The 24,724-nt window shown below is 45.6% G+C and overlaps 1 pseudogene; it reads left to right on the top strand.

The window, feature by feature from the left end:
* The first annotated feature begins 1,051 nt into the window (after positions 1 to 1,051).
* Positions 1,052 to 7,666, top strand: LOC123180637 (F-box/LRR-repeat protein At3g59210-like; annotated as a pseudogene).
* Positions 7,667 to 24,724: the final 17,058 nt, after the last annotated feature.

Below are 24,724 nucleotides of genomic sequence, written 5' to 3'. Positions count from 1 at the left end.
AGCTATCCTCAAAATCCTGCTGTGTACGCGAAGAGTTGCAGACTTTTGGGCATGGCATAAGGAAACCCGGGGTGGTTTCTCTGTGAGATCGGCATATCGCATGATTCTATGGACGAAGCTTAGTAGAGAGGCGTGGCTGAACGAGGAGGGGGGAACATCATACGAACGCAGCAAAACTAGCAAGTGGGCTATGATATGGTATCTCAAAGTTCCCTCAAAACTCAAAATGTTTGTGTGGAGGCTAGCACGGCAGTCTATGCCGACGGGAACGGTTCTGAAACATCGCCACATGGCGACAGAGGATACATGCTTGTTATGTGGATCAATTGATACATGGAAGCACGCACTAATATCATGTCCGATGGCAGCAAGTATTTGGGCCTTGGCACCCGATGATCTGGTAGAATCCATGCTTGACCGGGCTGAGGACACCCCAAAGGAGTGGCCTTTTGCTCTGTATGAATCTTTGAACCAGGATCTGTTTGATAGCCTAGTTGTCATCCTATGGCACTTTGGAAAGTAAGGAGGAAAGCCATTCACGAGGATATTTTTCAATCACCTCACTCGGTTAACAGCTTCATATCGAACTATTTGGGTGAGATGCGGATCATTAATGCTAAAACATTAACGCAGTCTACACCTACAGTTCCGAGATCTTTGAGATGGGTGGCACCGACGGCCGGCAATGCCAAAATCAATGTTGATGCAGCTGTTTCTAGGCGAGGTTATGGTTCAGTTGGCGTCATTTGCAGGGATCAAGATAGATTGTTCTTGGGAGCATCTTCGCTGTGCTTTCCAAACATTACGGACCCTCCAACTCTTGAGGCCTTAGCCATCAGGGAATCTCTGGCTTTGGCAGATGACTTAAATCTCAGACGAATTCAAGTTGCCTCGGATTGTAAGCTGGTGGTTCAAAGCTTACGCAAGGATAACCGGGCAAGCTATGGCGCAATTGTACATGAAATACTAGATCACTCCGTAGCTTTTGAGTTTTGCAACTTTATTCATGAGTTTAGGCGCTCTAATTATGAAGCTCACAACATAGCGAAGCATACTTTATCTCTCGGTGATGGCCGCCATGTTTGGTTAGGAAACCCCGGGAATACCATTGCCATCATAGATCCCTCATTAGCTCTCACTCGGCTGTTCTCCATCGATTTAATCTCTTCTCTGGTCTCCTCCGCCACTTCCCGATAGGTTCTCCATCGATAAGTGTGGAACGGAATCAGGGTCGGGGTCGCGGTCGGCGTCGGGTCAGTCGCCTATATTATTTCCTGCAGTAGAGGACTCGTGATTTGTTTCTTTTGATTTGATTGCCTCCCTTCCTGCAGCAGTATGGAGGATGAAGCGACGACCAAGCGGAGGAGGACGGAGGGCCACAGTGGCCTCAGCGACGAACCCGGGCTATCCTCCTTCCACATGGAGGATCTCCCCGAGGTAAAATCATTTCTTTTCCGTTACCATGTGTCTCCTCTCCACTTTTTTTGGTTGGTTGGGGAATTACCAGTTTACATTATGTTGACGCACTGAGCCAGTACTCCCTCCGTTCACTATTATAAGATGTTTTGGATATTTCAGTACATACTACTCCCTCCCTTCCTAAATGTAAGTCTTTGTAGGGATTCTACTAAATGGACTAAATACGGAGCAAAATGAATGAATCCTTACTTAAAATGCACCTATATACATCCGTACATAGTTTATAGTGAAATCTCTACAAAGATTTATATTTAGGAACGGAGGGAGTACATATGAACTGAAATTGTTACGAACCTAGCTCACAAATCTCGCAGAGAAGGGGATTGAAGAGGGAAGCTGGGGTTTGGGAGGTAGACGGAAGCAATCTCACATTAGATATAGGAAATCCAGAGACACAATGGGCGAGGAAGAAGAGCTGAGGACGAGAAGATAGAGTTCATCGCTCTGTTCTGTTCGTCCCCTCTCAGACTGACTATTCTCCATCTGCAGCCCCCTCCCTGCCACCATGGGCCCACATGTCGGTCCAATGTCCACCACAGCCCATCTTGTGGCCCAGTAGGGGACCCCCCCTCCCCCCTTGAAAGTTGGTTTAGCCCCAAGCTGGTCGACGAGAAAAGTGTAGTTGGAGATGCTCGCCCGAAATACACAACATAGTGCCAACTTGATCGACATGACGATACCCTCGGACTAAAACCATGATGTCTCCAGGATGACCAGAGCTCGAACCGCACAGAACAATCTGCATACCCAACCTGGAAGCATATTCTGATGCAAAAGCAGCAAGCTAGATGAAGTAGTACCTATTGGAAAACTTGTTGACTGGCCAAACTTGAATTTCTGCAGTGTTTGCCATGTACGTTGTAGCTCAGCGAGAGACCAAATGACCGGACTCCATAGCTGGATCAAATGGTGGTTGGCAGTTCTACACAAAATTATTGTGTGGGAAGTATAAGCAATGTGCTGATGTTGCGCTCCATGGTGCTTGCCAAGATGATCCTGGTACAGTGCCCAGGTGTATAGGCAGTGAGCAAAATAATCACAAGCAGAAGCAGCAAAATCGGCAGCCTCCATGGTTGTTCAGTTTGGTCGGGATCAAGTTGGTTGCCTCCATGGTTGAGAGCAGTTAAAATGCAAAGTAGCGAGCACATGGAATAGTAATTGGATTCCCCTTGTGAAAATTGTTCCACAAATAAGAGTGTTGATTTAGTTGTACCAGGAGCGCGTAGTAGCTCAGCAAGGTGTTCCCCTAGCGCCCAGAAAACCAACACCCAGATTTTCTTGCGATTGCAATGCCCTGTCACAGACCATAGAGAACATGACCTGAAGGAGAGTGCACTGTTGGTCTTCCTATCAGCATTAGAAGCCCATGCCATCTGGTGTTCCCTGTTGCTAGTTATACGTTCTGCAAGAATGTCTATAGCAGACAGAAAGCCGTCGGGGTCCCATTGTACTTGTGTATCCAAGATCGCGAAACATGTCTCGGCAAGCATGAAGCGACGAAGTGCACACCTGGTGGTTCGCAAACAGTAAAAAGATAAAAACTTTGTTGTATTTGTAGTAGCAGCACAAGTCCACCAACCTCCACCAACCCTTGGGCGGTCTTCTCCTTGTCCATTGCTAGCACGGTATTCTCCCCACTCTTCTTCATGTCCTTAGCTCTCATGCTCACAATGCCCCCTAGCTCTGAAGTCTGGGCTTCAGCAACACAATGTATCACCACCACTTGGTGAGGCAGCACTCCATCCAAGCATCTAGATTTATCCATCTTTAATCAGTCGAATGATGCCCATGTAAATCCATGTGCAGCTACTCGGGTCAACTCCCTGAAACTTGCATAGATGAGTGCATTGTCCTTGTTCATTTTCCAAGAGATGGCCCTTCTCATGCATCCAGCTGAGGATGGCATAATATCTGCTCCAAGAATTAAGATCTATACCACCATGGTAGTTGGGCAGCCAAGCTACAGCCGATTTCTTATTTCCAGCATCACCTTGCACAGGTGCCATACCAACAAATGCCACAAACCCAAGGGTGTTCCCAGCACACAGAAAGTGATCAACAACATATGAGGGCAGCATATGTAGTTCCACTGCAACAAGATTTGCTATCTTAGACTTGACAACATATTCAGTAGGAGATTTCCAGCGGTAATTGTTAAGAGTCTTCCACTCTGTTCGCTCGCTACATGAGTTCGAACTAGGCAAGCTAAACTGATAGCATAGCAATATGGATTTTCATGTGACTTACCAAATGCCTGGTTCAAAAGTTTAGCACCTGATTGTGTGCAGGACTCCTTCAAATGCACTAGTCCAAATTGACACACAAATGACGCCCACGGCAGTGGTCGTAGCTCTGCTCGCTTAAAAAATAAGCTGCCTCTCCTCAGCTTAAAAAATAAGCCGCCTCCTAAGTTTGTTGAGACTTCTAAATTATTTATCCCATAACTAGCTTAGAAGCTATAAGCCGCCTCTCCCCAGCTTAAAAAATAAGCCGCCTCCTAAATTTGTTGAGACTTCTAAATTAGTTATCCCATAACTAGCTTAGAAGCCCCAATGGATAAGTGAGACAGCTTATGCTGGGGAGGAGGCGGCTTATTTTTTAAGCTGCCAAAAGAATTGGCCCCAAGTGCATTAGAGTTTGTGCTGACCATAGTAAGTGCGTCGAGATGAACATCATCGTGCAATGCAGATGCATCCCGTTTGATGATGTCGACGATGCCAGTTTCAAGCAAGGCAGTGGCCGGGGCAGCAGGTTTAGCAGCTCCACGGTAGGTGCCATGAATAGACACAAGCAAGATGGTGTTGGCGCCAATATCAGAACACTTCGTTGAACATTTGGTGGGCATCAGCATGCCGAGCTCGAGCACAAGAGCTGGCACATGCGGCAGTCTTGACGAGTCCTTTGGAGGCACGGTGAAGGATATATGCTCACTACCTGGGATCAGGTACACTGCCTTGCGGTCGTCTTCATAAGCGTCCTGGTCGAGGCCATCCGTGCAACACTTGTCGTGTGTGTTGGGAGAGGAGTCGGAACCAGTGTGAGGAGCAGCCGAGGTCGCTGCAGACTGAACCATGTTCGGGGTCGGTGGAGATGGGGACATACCTGCCTTGGCGAGCATGTCGTCAAGCGTGGCCTTGTTCTCTGCCAGCATCTCCATGACTCTCTTCTTCTTCTCGGTGGCCTGTGTCGATGTGGTCAAAGTAGAGGAATTGACCATGGAAGTAACCTCGAGCAGTCTGTCAGGAGCAGGTATCGCAAGTGCCACGTCATGACTCGCTGCCTTGGTGAGGCCAGCCTTGGGGCGACCTCGAGCTTGTCGCCAGGGGCGAACGCAGCCATGTCAAGCTACTCAATTGTGCAGCTTCGCGTGAGTGATGCCTGGTCGTGGATCTCTGGCGTGGTTGTAGTGGCGGCCGGCAATTCATGGTCGATGTCAAGAAAGCCCTGCCACCATGGGCCCATATGTCAGTCCAATGTTCACCATGGCCCATCTCATGGCCTATGGGCGAGAGAAATGAGTGAACAAACACAGTAAAACATGTCTACATACATTAAATTAGAAAAAAAGTTAGAACATCTTTTATTAGTGAACAGAGGGAGTACTTTTTATCAGATTACCATGCCTATCAGATATTTTTGATCAAAACTTAACCCTTCTTATCATCCTTTCTTGTCCCAGGATATTCGACCTATTATATTGTCTCTGCTTTCATTGAAAGAGGTTGCAAGGACCAGCATTGTGTCCAGAAATTGGACCAAACTCTGGACGCACCATCCTAATCTCTGTTTTGATGGCACCAAAGACCGGTCCACTGATGAGGACAGTGTCAAAATAGAAAGAGCAAAGTTCATTGAGACGGTCAATTCTATTATACAACAGCACAGTGGAACAGGGTTCAACAAGTTCAGCATCAGGTGTGGCCTCCAGCCGAAGTCCTCCGATCATCTTAATAGGTGGATTTACTTTTGCACTGCAGCAAAGGCAAAGATCATAGATATTAACCTCTGGTCAAGAAGAATAACAAAACGAGTTTATCACTTCCCTCTTGACGCTTTATGTGCTCAAGGTGGCCCTTTAATCGAGTCGTTATTTCTGAAAGATGTTTCTATAAAGCCACACTCAGATATATGTGGCTTTACAAAACTCACAAGGCTTCTTCTGCACTCTGTTAAAATAACTGGAGATTTTCCAGGCTTGCTATTAAGTTGTTCTAGTCTTGAGGACTTGGAGCGCATTGCTTGCTCGGGTGTGACTGATCTCAATATACCACACCAACTCAATAAACTTAGACATTTGCTAATTTCCCGTATGCCTGTCCAGATGATTGATTTTCATGTTACTGCCCTTACCCATTTTGAGTACAAAGGGGATGTGATTCCTATAGAACTTCATGGTTGCTCAAAATTAGAAAAGGCTACAGTAATGTTTGAAACAGATAATAAAGAACTTGGGCATGCATTCACTGCGATTCCCAGGATTTCGGCAGTCAAGGTGCTAATAATGCATGCTTATATGAAGGCAGATATTCCCGTTTGGATCTCACAGGTACCCCGGTTATTTACCATTTTCATCATTTACCTCACAGTTCTTCAAACAGCGAATGCTAATGTTTCTTGTTTTGGTCATGTTTCAGGTACACATGGTGACAACAAGACCGGCATGCATGTATACGAATTTGAGGCATCTGACTTGTGAAATAAAAAATCGACACCAAGGTTCCAAATAGCCACAGTGGTCTTCTTCAACTGGCGCACTATTTGGCTTTTGCGCCCCAGCTAGAGACGCTGAAATTGCATGTGAGTACTCTTTCTTGAGTTTTCCAGATTAAACATGGATGTAAATTTTTTTCTTCGTAACGGAGGCAAAAAATTTGCCTCATCCATTAATTAAGAAGACGGTAGTTGCCCAGTTAATTTATGGAAAACCGGGCGGAAGCCGTCACAAACTTCTCGACTCGTGCGGACTACTCCCGAACTATGGCTCCACAAGACCACAACGTCAGAGCAAAAAACACACCCCTGCAACACCATAATACTTGGGTAACAATAACACCAGTGAAACCCCACCGACCCGCTACAAGATGAGAAAAACACATCGACAAAGACAACAAAAACACCCGAGCCCCTGTTTGCAGCCAAGAGAGCCGCACCATGAAACCACTTGTGCCTCTCCATTATCACCAGCCTTCTTGCGTTTGCACTTGTTGGATTTCTTCTTGCGGATGCCGGATTGAGGGTGAGCACCACCATCCTTACATTTGTTCCTCCGTGCATTTTCCCTCAAGAGACATCCATACGCCTTAGATATTGCAGAATCCAAGTTTGATAGATACTCAACAAACTTGATGGCGAACATGTCTCCAAGGTTAGGCACCGGCACTCCAGGCACCACAACATCATCACCCACAGGAACCACACGCCCAATGGGCTCAGGCCAATGTGTGCCAGCAGCGTCAAGAGCAACACTCTCCTCATCTGCTGACTTCTGAGTACATTAATTTTGGCATATATGTAGATCGCATACTTACAGGTTGATGTTTGAGAACGAGTAAAGCTGTACTGCAATATTATGTTGATTGACTGTGAATTGTTGCTCCTGAAACAGATGATGTATCACAAGTTGGGAGCCAAATGCTGGCAAGGTGAGGGAACAGGGGAGGAAGCCTCCTGTATTCATCGCCTTGATCACCTGAAGACGGTCTACATGAGCGGGTTCAGGTGTTACCGGGCTCAGGTTGAGCTCTTGTGTTGCATCCTTGAGAAGGGTCCTGCACTTGAGCATGTGGCCATAGAACCACATGTGACACTAGAATGCGCTCCTGTGCTGAATATGTGCATGCCAGAGAGCGAGATTCATCAATGGGCTCGTTTCACCTCGGAACGGTTTGGCAAAGCGATCACTGTTGCGTCGCACCGCCCCCTCGGTGATTGTTACCGCAAGTGCAGGAGTGCTGCCATCACATCATGTCTGTAATCTTTATAACAATATAAAAGCCTCTCAATTCCGGACAGGATTGTCACAAATCATGACTGTTGTTCTTTTTCCAGTTTTTTTAGATGCAAAAATTGTGAGGGCATGTATGGTCTTCTGGATGGATAACTTTTTTTACTAGCTGTTGTTTGTTAGATTTGATCATCTCATTCTGATGTGTCATATAGGGAATGTGAATCAGGCCGTGCTTGCTTCTTTTTCTTGGCCGCTGCTCTATTTATTGATTAAGCAAACAAATTAACAGTCTCCCGGATGCACTCTGGCACAGAATGAAAAACACAAAGACCACTAAAGTTCATACATGATTGAGCTAAAAAATGAGCAAGCTACATTAAAATGCTGGCGAATTTCTTGTAGAACACAGAGTGTCAGAGTCAAAGTGGAAGTTGCTTGCTTGACGTCAGCCACCACAGCACCAACAGATGATCGGCCTCGTGTAGGACAGGCAGTCTGAAGCAAAGATCACAGGTTAGAACTTCTTATCCCGCGACAAATAGACAGCACGGCGAAGAGCCGTCGCATCTGCCAGTTTAGGATCCTGTGAACCATAAAGAGGCTCGGTACATGTAGCAACACAATGGCCTTTGTTGTTCACAGCCACCACTCCAAGTCTCCAGCTCCTGATTTGTCAAGCTCAGTTTTTCTTTTACGCCAGACATGAGTATTGAATTCATGCTCCAGCTAACTCATTCAAAAGTCTGAATTGATGAAGGGAGGCGGGCAATATTTTTCAACACTGCCCCTCACGTCTAGGCTATTGTAGTCCTTAGACGTGAGATCGGTGTAGGCCGCAGAATCATTTTATTTAATACTGTGTTGGCAGGGTCTTGAACTCAAGACCTCTTGGATCGGATACCATATTGAATTCATGCTCCAGTCAACTCATCCAGAAGTCCGAACTCATGGAGGAAGGCGGGCAATATATTTCAACAATGAGGAGTAGAGTACCTGGCGGCGGTGGAGACAAGGAAGCAACTCACACATGTAACTCGGACTGGATTTGTACAAATGCTGTAGGATCATGTCAACTGTTAGAATAATCCAAGGCGTATAGTCGATTATCCGAGGACCAAACAATCATATGAGGCACGATACCGAGATTTCTTAACGAGGTTCACCGAACTTGGCTACATCCGCCGTTGGAATATTATGCAAATTCGTGATTAATTCCAATAGATATTCATGCCTATAACAGTAATTAGCATGCAACAACCTAACATACTAGATGAACAGAAAAACATGCACGTCGACATTGCACATGTAACACCAACTACAAGTAGAGACATGAACATATCACAATGGAGCACTGTTCATTAGTAGCCGTAGATGATGTGGGAGCAACTTTGTTGTTGAGATGTTGGCGATGATATGATGCTGGCGGCGTTAAAGATGAAGATGAGTAGCGCCGCCTGACTTGGACGGAAGACGACCCGTAGTGATGAACTTGAGCAGTTGCGCAGAGCGCTTCCCGAAAACCTAATTCATCCTCTCTCGGTGTAGGATCGCAAGGACTAATGGTTTCGGAGACCTGCTCTCCGCGCATCGATGCATGTAGGCGTTAGGGGTGGAGTAGACTACAGTGGCCACGCAAGTTGCGAGAAGAGGAAAAACCCTAGGTGTTTTGGCCGTGTCTTGGACAAGCCTCCCACTTATTCACATGATTACTTATAACAAGACTTCTCCCATGTCCTCAGGAACAAACATAACTACTCACGAAGCATATTCTTGTTCATAATCAGAGGGGTATTGAATAGCATTAATGATCTGAACATATGATCTTCCACCGAATAAACCAACTAGCATCAATTACAATGAGTAATCAACACTACTAGCAACCCACATGTATGAATCTGAGGTTTTGAGACAAAGATCGAATACAAGAGATGAACTAGGGTTTGAGAGGAGATGGTGCTGGTGAAGATGTTGATGGAGATTGACCCCCTCTCGATGAGAGGATCGTTGGTGATGACGATAACGATGATTTCCCCCTCCGAGAGGGAAGTTTCCCCGGCAGAACAGCTCCGCCGGAGCCCTAGATTGGTTCTGCCCAAGTTCTGCCTCGAGACGACGGCGCTTCGTCCCGAAAGCTTCCCCTCGATTTTTTCCAAGTCAAAACACACCATATAGCAGAAGATGGGCATCGGGGGCCTGCCAGGTGGCCCACAAGGTAGGGGGGCGCGCCCGGGGGGTAGGGCGCGCCCTCCACCCTTGTGGATGCCTGGTGGGTCCCCCTCTGGTACTTTCTTCACCAAATATTTTTTTATATATTCCAAAATAATTATCTGTGAAGTTTCAGGACTTTTCGAGTTGTGCAGAATAGGTATCTCAGATTCGCTCCTTTTCCAGTCCAATATTCCAGCTGCAGGCATTCTCCCTCTTTGTGCAAACCTTGTGAAATAAGAGAGAAAAGGCATAAGTATTGTGCCATAATGTGTAATAACAACCCATAATGCAATAAATATCAATATAAAATCATGATGCAAAATGGACGTATCAAGCTTGCATCACTCGCCATGAAAAGCTCTCGAGGATGGACTTGAGAAAAGGGGAGCGCTTGCGCGATTTGCCGAGAAAGGAAGGGTTGGGCCTGTGTGGTGAATTTGCACGACTAGCCCATGAATAAAAGGGGGAAGAGACTGACACTTCAACGTGTCGCCATAAAGCGACTCACTTCCCCATAAAAGTGTGGTTACCAAGGTCAGGGAACCAGGGCCACGTGTGCAAAGTCAGGTCCACTTGGCGGAACTAATAGTATTCGAAGACTACTTGGAGAGGAACTCGCGTATCAAGCTGAAGACTCCGGAACCGAAGTCCAGCAATGTCTTCCTCAGCATCGAAGACCCGTTCAGGGGCTACTGACGGTGTCCTCGATTAGGGGGTGCTAACCTGGTCGGCCCATGTTCCTCGGACTGGGTTGACGGACCTTCGTTCATTCTCAAGAAGGACACCGGATGTTGTACACGAGAGGCGTGATCGAGACTACATCTACCGAAGACTTGTCATATACTCCAAGACTTCTCCTGCTGCCTTGTAACCCTAGACACCCTACCTGGCATGTATATAAGCCAAAGGGTTTAGCCCGCAAAGGGGACATCAACACATTAACTTTCACCTAGCCCTAGAGTTAGACCACATCTCACGATCTCGAGGTAGATCAACTCTGTACTCGATACATCCATATCAATATAAACAAGAGCAGGATGTAGGGTTTTACCTCCATTAAGAGGGCCCGAACCTGGGTAAAACATCGTCTTCCTGTTCCTGTTACCATCTATCCGAGATCCACAGCTCGGGACCCCCTACCCCGAGGTCTGTCGGTTTTGACACTGACAGCCGCCATCGTGGTCCACATCCAGCACTAGCGGAGGACGAGGTGACGCCCGTGGCTCTTCCTACCTCTCGACCTCCTTCGCCGCCGCCCCAGCCAGCTCCTCCCCTACCGATTCTCCTCCTCTTGTGCTCCCAATCCCGTCGGCGCCACCCCGACAGACACGAGGAGGCAGACGACGCCCCAACAGTAGTAGTGGCCTGCCTCCATCCCTTGCGCGTGCCCTAGCCGCAGAAGGGGAATGGTACCAAGAAGTCTCTCGGACACAATATCAACGACTCTGCATCTCGTCGCTATTCGTCTACGCGCGCGTTCGTTTGCTGCGCGCCGTCTGTTGCCGCTCTGCTAGCTAGTGAATTTCGACAGTAGGTTCAGTTTTGACAGTAGATTTAGTGCACTAGTTTTACATCTTCAAATACATCATCTATTGCAGCTCATCAAATATACATCATCTGTTGAAGTTGAGACTTTTCTGTGATGTAAAAAATATTTTTTTGATGATGGAAATTCTAGATGACCTGCTTTTACATCTCCAACTATACATCTTCTATTGGAGATGCTCTTAGTGTTGATGCACACTAATCACTTAGGACAATCCGGACCCTAAGAGCATCTACAGCTGGCCGCCTCATACACCCGGGCGGGCCGTCCGGTCACTGACCGGTCACGATTTTTCGACACAGACGAACTCCTTAAACGGGCCTTAAATGTTGGGGAACATAGTAATTTCAAAAAAATCCTACGCACACGCAAGATCATGGTGATGCATAGCAACGAGAGGGGAGAGTGTCATCTACGTACCCTCGTAGACCATAAGCGGAAGCGTTATGACAACGCGGTTGATGTAGTCGTACGTCTTCACGATCGACCGATCCCAACACCGAAGTTACGACACCTCCGCGGACTGCACACGTTCAGCTCAGCGACGTCCCACGAACTCACGATCCAGTAGAGCTTCAAGGGAGAGCTTCGTCAGCACGACGGCATGATGATGGTGTTGATGAAGTTACCGACGCAGGGCTTCGCCTAAGCACCGCTACGATATGACCGAGGTGGATTATGGTGGAGGGGGGCACCGCACACGGCTAAGAGAGATCAATGATCAACTTGTGTGTCTTGGGGTGCCCCCCTGCCCCCGTATATAAAGGATCAAGGGGGAGGCCAGCCGGCCCTTGCAGGGCACGCCAGGAGGAGGAGTCCTCCTCCTAGTGGGAGTAGGACTCCCCTTTCCTAGTCCCACTAGGAGAGGGAAGGAAGGAGAGGGGGAGGAGAAGGAAAGTGGGGGCGCAGCCCCTCCCCTAGTCCAATTCGGACTAGGCCCATGGGGGGCGCGCGGCCAGCCCTCGTGGCTTCTCTTCTTTTCCCCCTAAAGCCCACTAAGGCCCATATGTACTCCCGTATTCTCGTAACTCCCCTGGTACTCCGAAAAATACCCGAATCACTCGAAACCTTTCCGATGGCTGAATATAGTCGTCCAATATATCAATCATTACGTCTTGACCATTTCGAGACTCCTCGTCATGTCCCCGATCTCATCCGGGACTCCGAACTACCTTCGGTACTTCAAAACACATAAACTCATAATACCGATCGTCACCGAACGTTAAGCGTGCGGACCCTACGGGTTCGAGAACTATGTAGACATGACCGAGACTCATCTCTGGTCAATAACCAATAGCGGAACCTGGATGCTCATATTGGTTCCTACATATTCTACGAAGATCTTTATCGGTCAAACCGCATAACAACATATGTTGTTCCCTTTGTCATCGGTATGTTACTTGCCCGAGATTCGATCATCGGTATCTCAATACCTAGTTCAATCTCGTTACCGGAAAGTCTCTTTACTCGTTCCCTAATGCATCATCCCGCAACTAACTCATTCGTCACATTGCTTGCAAGGCTTATAGTGATGTGCATTACCGAGAGGGCTCAGAGATACCTCTCCGACAATCGGAGTGACAAATCCTAATCTCGATCCATGCCAACTCAACAAGTATCATCGGAGACACCTGTAGAGCACCTTTATAATCACCCAGTTACGTTGTGATGTTTGGTAGCACACAAAGTGTTCCTCCGGTATTCGGGAGTTGCATAATCTCATAGTCATAGGAACATGTATAAGTCATGAAGAAAGCAATAGCAATATACTAAACGATCAAGTGCTAAGCTAACGGAATGGGTCAAGTCAATCACATCATTCTCTAATGATGTGATCCCGTTAATCAAATGACAACTCATGTCTATGGCTAGGAAACTTAACCATCTTTGATTCAATGAGCTAGTCAAGTAGAGGCATACTAGTGACACTCTGTTTGTCTATGTATTCACACATGTACTAAGTTTTCGGTTAATACAATTCTAGCATGAATAATAAACATTTATCATGATATAAGGAAATATAAATAACAACTTTATTATTGCCTCTAGGGCATATTTCCTTCAGTCTCCCACTTGCACTAGAGTTAATAATCTAGTTCACATCGCCATGTGATTTAACACCAATAGTTCACATCACCATGTGATTAATATCCATAGTTCACATCGCCATGTGGCCAACACTCAAAGGGTTTACTAGAGTCAGTAATCTAGTTCACATCGCCATGTGATTAACACCCAAAGAGTACTAAGGTGTGATCATGTTTTGCTTGTGAGAGAAGTTTAGTCAACGGGTCTGCCAAATTCAGACCCGTATGTATTTTGCAAATTTCTATGTCTACATGCTCTGCGCGGAGCTACTTTAGCTAATTGCTCCCACTTTCAATATGTATCCAGATTGAGACTTAGAGTCATCTGGTTCAGTGTCAAAACCTGCATCAACGTAACCCGTTACGATGAACCTTTTGTCACCTCCATAATCGAGAAATATATCCTTATTCCACTAAGGATAATTTTGACCGCTGTCCAGTGATCTACTCCTAGATCACTATTGTACTCCCTTGCCAAACTCGGTGTAGGGTATACAATAGATCTGGTACATAGCATGCCATACTTTATAGAACCTATGGCTGAGGCATAGGGAATGACTTTTCATTCTCTTTCTATCTTCTGTCGTGGTCGGGCGTTGAGTCTTACTCAATTTCACACCTTGCAACATAGGCAAGAACTCTTTTTCTTTGACTGTTCCATTTTGAACTACTTCAAAATCTTGTCAAGGTATGTATCATTGAAAAAACTTATCAAGCGTCTTGATCTATCTCTATAGATCTTGATGCTCAATATGTAAGCAGCTTCGCCGAGGTCTTTCTTTGAAAAACTCCTTTATGCTTTCGAGAAAATTCTACATTATTTCCAATCAACAATATGTCATTCACATATACTTATCAGAAATGCTGTAGTGCCCCCACTCACTTTCTTGTAAATACAGGCTTCATTGCAAGTCTGTATAAAACTAATGCTTTGATCAACTCATCAAAGCGTATATTCCAACTCCGAGATGCTTGCACCAGTCCATAGATGGATCGCTGGAGCTTGCACATTTTTTTAGCACCTTTAGGATCGACAAAACCTTCTGGTTGTATCATATACAACTTTTCTTTAAGAAATCCATTAAGGAATGTAGTTTTGACATCCATTTGCCAGATTTCATAAAATGTGGCAATTTGCTAACATGATTCGGACAGACTTAAGCATCGCTACGAGTGAGAAAATCTCATCGTAGTCAACACCTTGAACTTTGTCAAAACCTTTTTCAACAAGTCTAGCTTTGTAGATAGTAACACTACTATCAGTGTCCGTCTTCCTCTTGAAGATCCATTTATTTTCTATGGCTTGCCGATCATCGGGCAAGTCAACCAAAGTCCACACTTTGTTCTCATACATGGATCCCATCTCAGATTTCATGGTCTCAAGCCATTTTGCGGAATCTGGGCTCATCATCGTTTCCTCAGAGTTCATAGGTTCATCATGGTCAAGTAACATGACATCCAGAACAGGATTACCGTACCACTCTGGTGCAGATGTCACCCTGGTTTACCTATGAGGTTTGGTAGTAACTTAATTTGAAGTTACATGATCATCATCATTAGCTTCCTCACTAATTGGTGTAGGAGTCACAGGAACAGATTTCTGTGATGAACTACTTTCCAATAAGGGAGCAGGTACAGTTACCTCATCAAGTTCTACTTTCCTCCCACTCACTTCTTTCGAGAGAAACTCCTTCTCTAGAAAGGATCCATTCTTAGCAACAAATGTCTTGCCTTCGGATCTGTGATAGAAGGTGTACCCAACTGTCTCCTTTGGGTATCCTATGAAGACACATTTCTCCGATTTGGGTTTGAACTTATCAGGATGAAACTTTTTCACATAAGCATCGCAACCCCAAACTTTAAGAAACGACAACTTTGGTTTCTTGCCAAACCACAGTTCATATGGTGTCGTCTCAATGGATTTAGATGGTGCCCTATTTAGCGTGAATGCAGCTGACTCTAATGCATAACCCCAAAACGATAGTGGTAAATCGGTAAGAGACATCATAGATTGCACCATATCTAATAAAGTATGGTTACGATGTTCGGACACACCATTATGTTGTGGTGTTCCAGGTGGCGTGAGTTGCGAAACTATTTCACATTGTTTTAAATGAAGACCAAACTCGTAACTCAAATATTCTCCTCCACAATCAGATCGTAGAAACTTTATTTTCTTGTTACGATGTTTTCCACTTCACTATAAAATTATATGAACTTTTCAAATGTTTCAGACTTATGTTTCATCAAGTAGATATACTCATATCTGCTCAAATAATCTATGAAGGTCAGAAAATAACGATACCCGCCGCGAGCCTCAACACTCATCGAATCGCATACATCAGTATGCATTATTTCCAATAAGTCAGTTTCTTGCTCCATTGTTCCGGAGAACGGAGTTTTAGTCATCTTGCCCATAAGGCATGGTTCGCAAGCATCAAGTGATTCCAAAATTCCATCAGCATGGAGTTTCTTCATGCGCTTTACACCAATATGACTTAAACGACAGTGCCACAATAAGTTGCACTATCATTATTAACTTTGCATCTTTTGGCTTCAATATTATGAATATGTGTATCACTACGATCGAGATCCAACAAACCATTTTCGTTGGTGTGTATGACCATAGAAGGTTTTATTCATGTAAACAGAACAACAATTGTTCTCTAACTTAAATGAATAACCGTATTGCAATAAACATGATCAAATCATATTCATGCTCAAAGCAAACACCAAATAACACTTATTTAGGTTCAACACTAATCCCGAAAGTATAGGGAGTGTGCGATGATGATCATATCAATCTTGGAACCACTTCCAACAGACATCGTCACTTCACCCTTAACTAGTCTCTGTTCATTCTGCAACTCCTGTTTTGAGTTACTAATCTTAGCAACTGAACTAGTATCAAATACTGAGGGGTTGCTATAAACACTTAGTAAAGTACACATCAATAACATGTATATCAAATATACCTTTGTTCACTTTGCCATCCTTCTTATCCGCCAAATACTTGGGGCAGTCTACTTCCAGTGACCAGTCCCTTTGCAGTAGAAGCACTCAGTCTCAGGCTTAGGTCCAGACCTGGGTTTCTTTACTTGAGCAGCAACTTGCTTGCCGTTCTTCTTTGAAGTTCCCCTTCTTCCCTTTGTCATTTTCTTGAAACTAGTGGTCTTGTCAACCATCAACACTTGATGCTTTTCTTGATTTCTACCTTCGTTGATTTCAGCATCACGAAGAGCTTGGGAATCGTTTCCGTTATCCCTTGCATATTATAGTTCATCACGAAGTTCTAGTAACTTGGTGATAGTGACTAGAGAACTCTGTCAATCATTATCTTATCTGGAAGATTAACTCCCACTTGATTCAAGTGATTGTAGTACTCAGACATTCTGAGCACATGCTCACTAGCTGAGCAATTCTCCTCCATCTTGTAGGCAAAGTACTTGTCAAAGGTCTCATACCTTTCGACATGGGCATGAGTCTGAAATACTAATTTCAACTCTTGGAACATCTCATATGCTCCGTGGCATTCAAAACGTCTTTGAAGCCCCGATTCTAGGCCGTAAAGCATGGTGAACTAAACTATCAAGTAGTCATCATATCGAGCTTGCAAAACATTCATAACGTCTGCATCTGCTCCTGCAATCGGTCCTGCACCTAGCGGTGCATTAAGGACATAATTCTTCTGTGCGGCAATGAGGATAATCCTCAGATCACGGATCCAATCCGCATCATTCTAACATCTTTCAACTTAGTTTTCTCTAGGAACATATCAAAACTAAAACAGGGGAGCTAAACGCGAGCTATTTATCTACAACATAGATATGCTAATACTACCAGGACTAAGTTCATGATAAATTTAAGTTCAATTAATCATATTACTTAAGAACTCCCACTTAGATAGACATCTCTCTTATCATCTAAGTGATCACGTGATCCAAATCAACTAAACCATAACCGATCATCACGTGAAATGGAGTAGTTTTCAATGGTGAACATCACTATGTTGATCATATCTACTATATGATTCACGCTCTGATAGCACTGTTGGGGAACGTAGTAATTTCAAAAAAAATCCTACGCACATGCAAGATCATGGTGATGCATAGCAACGAGAGGGGAGAGTGTCATCTACGTACCCTCGTAGACCGTAAGCGGAAGCGTTATGATAACGCGGTTGATGTAGTCATACGTCTTCATGATCGACCGATCCCAGCACCGAAGTTACGGCACCTCCGCGGACTGCACACGTTCAGCTCGGCGACGTCCCACGAACTCACGATCCAGTAGAGCTTCGAGGGAGAGCTTCGTCAACACGACGACGTGATGACGGTGTTGATGAAGTTACCGACGCAGGGCTTCGCCTAAGCACCGCTACGATATGACCGAGGTGGATTATGGTGGAGGGGGGCACCGCACACGGCTAAGAGAGATCAATGATCAACTTGTGTGTCTTGGGGTGCCCCCTGCCTCCGTATATAAAGGATCAAGGGGGAGGCCGGCCGGCCCTTGCAGGGCACGCCAGGAGGAGGAGTCCTCCTCCTAGTGGGAGTAGGACTCCCCTTTCCTATTCCCACTAGGAGGGGGAAGGAAGGAGAGGGGGAGGAGAAGGAAAGGGGGGGGGCGCAGCCCCTCCCGTAGTCCAATTCGGACTAGGCCCATGGGGGGCGCGCGGCCAGCCCTCATGGCTTCTCTTCTTTTTCCCCTAAAGCCCACTATGGCCCATATGTACTCCCGTATTCCCGTAACTCCCCCGGTACTCCGAAAAATACCCGAATCACTCGGAACCTTTCCGATGGCTGAATATAGTCGTCCAATATATCGATCTTTACGTCTTGACCATTTCGAGACTCCTCGTCATGTCCCCGATCTCATCCGGGACTCCGAACTACCTTCGGTACTTCAAAACACATAAACTCATAATACCGATCATCACCGAACGTTAAGCGTGCGGACCCTACGGGTTCGAGAACTATGTAGACATGACCGAGACTCATCTCCGGTCAATAACCAATAGTGGAACCTGGATGCTCATATTGGTTCCTACATATTCTACGAAGATCTTTATCGGTCAAACCGCATAACAACATATGTTGTTCCCTTTGTCATCGGTATGTTACTTGCCCGAGATTCGATCATCGGTATCTCAATACCTAATTCAATCTCGTTACCGACAAGTCTCTTTACTCGTTCCCTAATGCATCATCCCGCAACTAACTCATTAGTCACATTGCTTGCAAGGCTTATAGTGATGTGCATTACCGAGAGGGCCTAGAGATACCTCTCCGACAATCGGAGTGACAAATCCTAATCTCGATCTATGCCAACTCAACAAGTACCATCGGAGACAACTGTAGAGCACCTTTATAATCACCCAGTTACGTTGTGACGTTTGGTAGCACACAAAGTGTTCCTCCGGTATTCGGGAGTTGCATAATCTCATAGTCATAGGAACATGTATAAGTCATGAAGAAAGCAATAGCAATATACTAAACGATCAAGTGCTGAGCTAACGGAATGGGTCAAGTCAATCACATCATTCTCTAATGATGTGATCCCATTAATCGAATGACAACTCATGTCTATGGCTAGGAAACTTAACCATCTTTGATTCAACGAGCTAGTCAAGTAGAGGCGTACTAGTGACACTCTGTTTGTCTATGTATTCACACATATACTAAGTTTCCGGTTAATACAATTCTAGCATGAATAATAAACATTTATCATGATATAAGGAAATATAAATAACAACTTTATTATTGCCTCTAGGGCATATTTCCTTCATTAAATGCCCGAGCTGGCCGGCACACCTCATATCCAGCCCAAATATGGGGCGGATATGGGGGCGCCCGGGCACGCCTGCCACATCGGACCCGACAGCCCGACCCCAGCGCAAATTGCACCAAATCCACCAAATCCTTCCTCCTCCTCCTCCCGTCGCCTCCAACCTTTCTCGCGCCCGGACCCTCGCCGTCGTCCACCCTTGCTCCCAATCCTCACCACCAGTCCTGATCCACCGCCGGAGATGTCGCCCAGGCCGACCCAAACTGCAGTGAGGGATACGTAGTCCGCCTCGTCCGTCGGCAGGGTCACTTCATACGATGTGATTTGCAAGGCGAAGAATGTCGCCCGGAAGTTATGGCGACGCCGGTAGCGAGAGAGGGAGGCGACAACGGCGTCACAGGGAGGTACGGACATGCTGGAGCGGCTGTCTCCTCCGCCGTGCCCGAATCCCCGCACCCCTTCCATCGAGCGCCGATGCAGATTACGCCGTCCGGCCCTGTTGGGACAGAGGATGATTCGATAGCCGGCTGGGCCATTCCGTAGAGCTTTCCGCCCACGTTGATGCCGGTTGTCGACGTATGTGACTCGCCGCAGCTCCTTCGGGCGTGGATGAGCATAGGCACCGGCAGTGTCCGGGCTGCCCTCGACATGTTTGATGGAATGACCGAATAAGAGTCTGTGCGTTTTCTTTGCTCCTGTCTGATCAGATTTTTGCATAGACCACTAGTTTATTTCGCACATGATGATTTGCTTTGCTTTGTTTCGAACTTTGGAATTTAGACAATTTGTATCGTATGATCGACGTGCATGGATTGCATGGATTTGAGAATCGGAATTTGAGGTATGTGAATGTGCGGTGCAACATTTGAGGGGTGTCCGGTCAATGCCCGAAAAAATTAGATGATTTGGATTTTGGCATCAGGGTTTTGGGCGACAAGGTGGATGGTAATTCTCATTTACCTTTAATAACACTCTTAATAGTGCCAGTTCCTTAATACACACAGTCCTATCACATAATGGGTATAGCAGTGGAGGACAAGAAACTTAACTTTCGGGAAACCACATATTTTGTCCTTCCCTTTTGGGAATCGCTGATGCTTTTTTTTGAAAAACTTCAAATCTATTCATTCTCAATCATGCTAGTACAAAGAACACCAGAGATAATAAAATTACAACAAGGTCCGTGGATTACCGAGCGACGACTACAAGCACCGGGGCAAGTTGAAGACACGTCAGTGTCATCGCTCATCCCCTGCCAGAGCGGGGCAAACATTTTTGTACTAGATAGTCGGAAAGTCGACGTGCTAAGAGCATCTATGGCCGGACTTGGCAAATCCAACCCCTCAAACGCCCGTGGACGCGCCCGGGCGCGTCCGCGGACAGTGACCATCACGCCTCAAAAAATGCATTCCACATCCAGATAGCTCAAATTAGAAACCTCAAATCAATATTACTACATGCAACGCAGCGATTTTGAGTAGAGCTTCGTCCGGTTCCGTTCCCCAATCGCCCGGCTCTGCCCTGTCCATGTCTGGTGGCCGGCTGCGCTCCTCAGAGTGTTGGTCCGGTCGCCGGCAAAGTAGAGTAGGGCATGGGACACGAACCAGCTCACGAGTCTCAAGGCGCCGCCGTCTCCCATGCCTACTCTTCCTCGTCGGAGCTTGAAATCCGTTGGGTGCCGGTGGACGTCAGATCAATGACGGATCCGTTCGGGGACGAGCCGCCTGTTGGGGAACGCAGTAATTTCAAAAATTTCCTATGCACACGCAAGATCCATCTAGGTGATGCATAGCAATGAGAGGGGAGAGTGTTGTCTACGTACCCTCGTAGACCGAAAGTGGAAGCATTATGACAACGAGGTTGATGTAGTCGCACGTCTTCACGATCCGACCGATCCTAGTACCGAAAGTACGGCTCCTCCATGATCTACACACGTTCAGCTCGGTGACGTCCCACGAACTCTAGATCCAGCTGAGTGTCGAGGGAGAGCTTCGTCAGCACGATGGTGTGATGACAGTGATGATGAAGTTACTGACGCAGGGCTTCGCCTAAGCACTACAACGATATGACCGAGGTGGAAATCTATGGAGGGCGGCACTGCACACGGCTAACACAACTGTAAACTTGTGTGTTCTAGGGTGCCCCCCTCCCCACGTATATAAAGGAGGGAGGGGGAGGCCGGCCGACCTCTCTAGGCGCGCCAAGGGGGGAGGAGTCCTCCTCCTAGTAGGAGTAGGACTCCCCCTTTCCTAGTCCCACTAGGAATAGAAGGAAGAGATGGAAGGAGAAAGGAAAGGGGGGGGGGCGGCCCCCTCACCCAATTCGGATTTGGCTTGGGGGAGGCGGCGCGCCCCCTCCTAGGCTGCTTTCTCTTCTCTCTCACTAAGGCCCATTAAGGCCCATATACTCCCGGGGGGGAGGGGGGTTCCGGTAACCCCCGGTACTCCGGTAAATGCCCGAACTCACCCGGAACCATTCCAATGTCCAAACATAGCCTTCCAATATATCGATCTTTATGTCTCGACCATTCCGAGACTCCTCGTCATGTCCCCGATCTCATCCGGGACTCTGAACTACCTTCGATACTTCAAAACACATAAACTCATAATACCGATCGTCACCGAACGTTAAGCGTGCGGACCCTACGGGTTCGAGAACTATGTAGGCATGACCGAGACTCATCTCCGGTCAATAACCAATAGCAGAACCTGGATGCTCATATTGGTTCCTACATATTCTACAAAGATCTTTATCAGTCAAACCGCATAACAATATACGCTATTCCCTTTGTCATCGGTATGTTACTTGCTCGAGATTCGATCGTCGGTATCTCAATACCTAGTTCAATCTCGTTACCGACAAGTCTCTTTACTCGTTCCGTAATGCATCATTCCGTGACTAACTCATTAGTCACATTGCTTGCAAGGCTTATAGTGATGTGCAATACCGAGAGGGCCTAGAGATACCTCTCCGATACACGGAGTGACAAATCCTAATCTCGATCTATGCCAACCCAACAAACACCTTCGGAGACACCTGTAGAGCGTCTTTATAATCACCCAGTTACGTTGTGATGTTTGATAGCACACAAGGTGTTCCTCCGGTATTCGGGAGTTGCATAATCTCATAGTCAGAGGAACATGTATAAGTCATGAAGAAAGTAATAGCAATAAAACTCAACGTTCATAATGCTAAGCTAACGGATGGGTCTTGTCCATCACATCATTCTCTAATGATGTGATCCCATTCATCAAATGACAACACATGTCTATGGTCAGGAAACATAACCATCTTTGATTAACGAGCTAGTCAAGTAGAGGCATACTAGGGACACTCTGCTTTGTCTATGTATTCACACATGTACTAAGTTTCCGGTTAATACAATCTAGCATGAATAATAATCATTTATCATGATATAAGAAAATATAAATAACAACTTTATTATTGCCTCTAGGGCATATTTCCTTCAGTCTCCCACTTGCACTAGAGTCAATAATCTAGTTCATATCGCCATGTGATTTAACACCAATAGTTCACATTACCATGTGATTAGTTCACATCGCCATGTGACTAATACCCAAAGGGTTTTTACTAGAGTTAATAATCTAGTTCACATCGCTATGTGATTAAACCCAAAGAGTACTAAGGTGTGATCATGTTTTGCTTGTGAGAGAAAGCTTAGTCAATGGGTCTGTCACATTCAAAGCCGTATGTATTTTGCAAATTTTCTATGTCTACAATGCTCTACATGGAGCTACTCTACCTAATTGCTCCCACTTTCAATATGTATCCAGATTGAGACTCAGAGTCATCCGGATCGGTGTAAAAGCTTGCATCAGCGTAACTCTTTACGACGAACTCTTTATCACCTCCATAACCGAGAAATATCTCCTTAGTCTTCTAAGGATAATTTTGACCGCTGTCAAGTGATCCACTCCTGGATCACTATTGTACCCTCTTGCCAAACTCATCGTGAGGTTCTCAATAGGTCTTGTACACAGCATGGCATAGTTCATAGAACCTATGACTGAGGCATAGGGAATGAATTTTTCATTCTCTTCTATTTTTCTGCCGTGGTAGGGGTTTGAGTCTTTACTCAACTTCACACCTTGCAACATAGGCAAGAACTCCTTCTTTGACTGTTCCATTTTGAACTAATTCAAAATCTTGTCAAGGTATGTACTCATTGAAAAGAAAAACTTACCAAGCGTCTTGTTCTATCTCTATAGATCTTGATGCTCAATATGTAAGCAGCTTCACCGAGGTCTTTCTTTGAAAAAACTCCTTTCAAATACTCCTTTATGCTTTCCAGAAAAATTCTACATTATTTGCGATCAACAATATGTCATTCACATATACTTATCAGAAATGTTGTAGTACTCCCACTCACTTTCTTGTAAATACAGGCTTTCACCACAAGTCTGTATAAAATCATATGCTTTGATCACCTTATCAAAGCGTATATTCCAACTCCGAGATGCTTGCACCAGCCCATAGATGGATCGCTAGAGCTTGCACACTTTAGCACCTTTAGGATTGAAAAAACCTTATTGTTGCATCATATACAAATCTTCTTTAAGAAATCCATTAAGGAATTTAGTTTTGACATCCATTTGCCAGATTTCATGAAATGTGGCAATTGCTAACATGATTCGGACAAACTTTAAGCATCGATAAGAGTAAGAAAATCTCATCGTAGTCAACATCTTGAACTTGTCGAAAACCTTTCGCGACAAGTCGAGCTTTGTAGATAGTAACACTATCATCAGCGTTTGTCTTCCTCTTGAAGATCCATTCATTCTCAATGGCTTGCCGGTCATCGGGTAATTCCACCAAAGTCCATACTTTGTTTTCATACATGGATCCTATCTCAGATTTCTTGGCCTTAAACCATTTTGCGGAATCTGGGCTCATCATCGCTTCCTCATAGTTCGTAGGTTCGTCATGGTCTAGTAACATGACTTCCAGAACCGGATTACCGTACCACTCTGGTGCCGAACGTACTCTGGTTGGCCTACGAGGTTCGGTAGTAAATTGATCTGAAGTTTCATGATCATCATCATTAACTTCCTCACTAATTGGTGTAGGCATCACTGGAACTGATTTCTGTGATGAACTACTTTCCAATTCGGGAGAAGGTACAATTACCTCATCAAGTTCTACTTTCCTCCCACTCACTTCTTTTGAGAGAAACTTCTTCTTTAGAAAGAATCCATTCTTAGCAACAAAGATCTTGCCTTCGGATCTGTGATAGAAGGTGTACCCAACATTTTCTTTTGGGTATCCTATGAAGACGCACTTCTCCGATTTGGGTTCGAGCTTATCAGGTTGAAACTTTTTCACATAAGCATCGCAACCCCAAACTTTAAGAAACGACAGCTTAGGTTTCTAGCTAAACCATAGTTCACACGGTGTCGTCTCAACGGATTAGACGGTGCCCTATTTAACGTGAATGTAGCTGTCTCTAATGCACAACCCCAAAACGATAGTGGTAAATCAGTAAGAGATATCATAGATTGCACTATATCCAATAAAGTACGGTTATGTCGTTCGGACACACCATTATGCTGTGGTGTTCCAGGTGGCATAAGTTTGTGAAACTATTCCACATTGTTTTAATTGAAGACCAAACTCGTAACTCAAATATTCGTCTCCGCGATCAGATCGTAG

The sequence above is a fragment of the Triticum aestivum genome, chromosome 1D (genome assembly GCF_018294505.1).
Source record: "Triticum aestivum cultivar Chinese Spring chromosome 1D, IWGSC CS RefSeq v2.1, whole genome shotgun sequence".
NCBI lineage: Eukaryota > Viridiplantae > Streptophyta > Magnoliopsida > Poales > Poaceae > Triticum > Triticum aestivum.
Note: the sequence above shows the minus strand (reverse complement) of the source record. Positions and strands in the feature narration are given on the sequence as shown.